We start from the raw sequence: 2704 nt of genomic DNA, 5'->3' as shown, positions 1-2704 counted from the left end.
GAAGAGGCAGGAACTGGAAATTTCTTGACATTAAAACAAATTTTCTCATCTCTGCTGCATCTTTTTGTATTCCAGATCCTCTCAGAAATATTCCCTTAATTTTGTTCTCGAACCCCTGCAGTTTTTCCTTCCTATAGTTAATCAGAAGCTCTGTAGGCTTAGATTAAGGCTCTGCAGTTTTCTAGCGCAAACACCCAGCCTTGAGTGTCACCTTCAGACATAATAATTAGCCTGGGGTCACTGGGAACAGTTTGGGGTCTTCGGCTGAAATCAACCATTTTCTGCATTGCCAAACAACCTCACTTAGAGTGGGCGACATAAGGAGATTGCAGGCACAGTACACTGTGTATTTTGGGATCTGTACAACAAGACAGCTTGTTGGCCTGTCGAATGAAGTGAAGGAAAGCAAAATACACAATTACTTGAGTGCTTTCATTTTTTTTTATTTATACAATTCTGATCAGTGTTACTCCTTTCCCAATGCTTATAAACAGAAGCAGGAGCTTTCTTATGGCCCGTACACACGATCCGAATATTGGACGGAAACTGTTGTGCCATTAAGAATTGTACGATAATCGGGTCGTTCGCACAGAGCTTTCGAGAGCTGATCACGACAATTCCTCCGATATTATTCGATTGACAAGCATGAAAATTTTCCTCGTACGATACGAGATCGTACGATTTTCGTTTAGTCAGTGCAGTTGTCGTCCAAAAATACAATACAAATGCAACACATGACATCTCTTAGGCCTTGTACACACGACCGAACATGTTTGCTGAAACTGGTCCGCGGACATGTTTGGTCGTCTGTACGGCCGACCGGATAGGTTTCCAGCGGACAAATGTTTCTTAGCATGCTAAGAAACATGTCCGCTGGAAGCCTGTCCGTCGGACATGTTCGGTCGTCTGTATGACTCACCGGACATGTCCGCTCGGCCGAAAGCGATTCGACGCATGCGTGGAAGCATTGACCTTCCAGGGTCGCGCACGTCGCCGCGGCCACGTCACCGCGTATCCTGTCCGCAGAAATTTGGGCTGATGGTGTGTACAGCCATCAGACCAAATGATCCCAGCGGACATGTCCGATGAAAACGGTCCGCGGATCGCTTTCATCAGACAGTTCCCGTCGTGTGTACGAGGCCTGACAATTTTTTTTTCTGTCGTACGAGAATTTTCGTGGCTTTAGTAACCTATTCAATTTCTACCTGCGACTATTAAGCGAAAAAAGAAAAAAAGATCTGTTTTTTACAGGCCATTACAAAAGCAACATAGGAATTAGTATATCCATGTAGATGTACTGTAAATCTATACCATAGAAAAGCAATTATACACAGGGCTCTAGACATCAAGTTGTTGCTGTAGAACACTAAACAGGTCCTGAACTCACTGCCTGGCCTTATAATGGTTAAGTTTTACCTTACTGTACCTGCATATTGCAGGTAAGGGTGCCTGTAGAGAAAAAAAAAAAAGCAAATTGTGTAGCTTTGATCAAAGTGTACATAGGTCATTCACATGGCTCTCAAAGCCTAGTGGAAAAATTCCCAGAAATAGCATCATTGTGTCCTGCCTTGTTGCTAAGACATCGCTAAGACTCTCCCAACGGAAGCAAACTCCCTTGAATGTATTCTCTCCCTGTTGCAGTAGCTCTGTGATGCTGCACTGGTGGGTATAGTGGACCACACATGTGTGGTGGTTTGAGAGCTCATTGCTGTGATGGTTGGATGAGCAGTAAACAGCTGGGAGTACCTGAGTAACATCATAGCAACAAGGCAGGATGGCATATGCCATCTCTAGTTTTTTAGACAGGCTTTGGGGGCGATAATTGGCTTACACCTATAGCAAGCTACACAGCTTGTTTTATCTACAGGTGCCCCTTACCTGAATAGGCAGTTATTTTTTTTGTAAAGCTGAACCCTTTAAGCTGTAAATATATATGCGTTGTTAAAATGTCAAGTCTAACCCAGGTATGTGATCTCTTAAAGTGCGTGTAAACCCTAACCCTTGTTTTTATTAACACTTGCGAACCGCCCGCAATATACTGAGGACAGACTGCCCGCAGAGGCAAAGCAGCGTAGCTTTACGTCGCTGCCTGTTTCCGGGTTTATGTAATTTTCTGCATGTTCAGTGTCTTTGGGATAAAACACGGGGAAATGTGTTTTTTTTTTCTTTTGTCATGATATACACTATGAAGGAAGCCTACACAGGGAAAAATATAGAGGCTGTCATTGGTAGTCTTCTTTTAAAAACATTAGTTGCCTGGCTGTCTCTGGCTTCATTACCTGAAACAAGCAGGCAGCAACTGAAGTCAATCAGGTCAAAACTCCTGATCATGATTCTTATGCTGGGTCAGTGAAGTAGGTAAAAGTGGAGCTCCAGCAGCCCCACCAAAAAAAATTAAGTCAGCAGCTACAAATACTGTAGCTGTTAACTTTTAATATTAAGACATTTATCTGTCCAGGGATCCCGCAATGTCAACACCCCAGCTGATTTTTCAATTGGCTTTCGGGTGATGCGGCCATCCTCCATTTTTTGTAAGGGAAACCGTTCCGTGATACGCTTTGTGAATGGCCCAGCGGTGGTGGGGGGGAAGAAGGGGGGGGGGGCGACGACGACAACTTTCGGGTCACTTCGCCACTGCTCAGGCTTTCATTGTTCAGGCCTCAGGATCACTGCAATGGATCAATAAATGCAAGAAAGCCAGTCC

The sequence above is a fragment of the Rana temporaria genome, chromosome 11, assembly GCF_905171775.1.
Source record: "Rana temporaria chromosome 11, aRanTem1.1, whole genome shotgun sequence".
Lineage (NCBI taxonomy): Eukaryota > Metazoa > Chordata > Amphibia > Anura > Ranidae > Rana > Rana temporaria.
Note: the sequence above shows the minus strand (reverse complement) of the source record.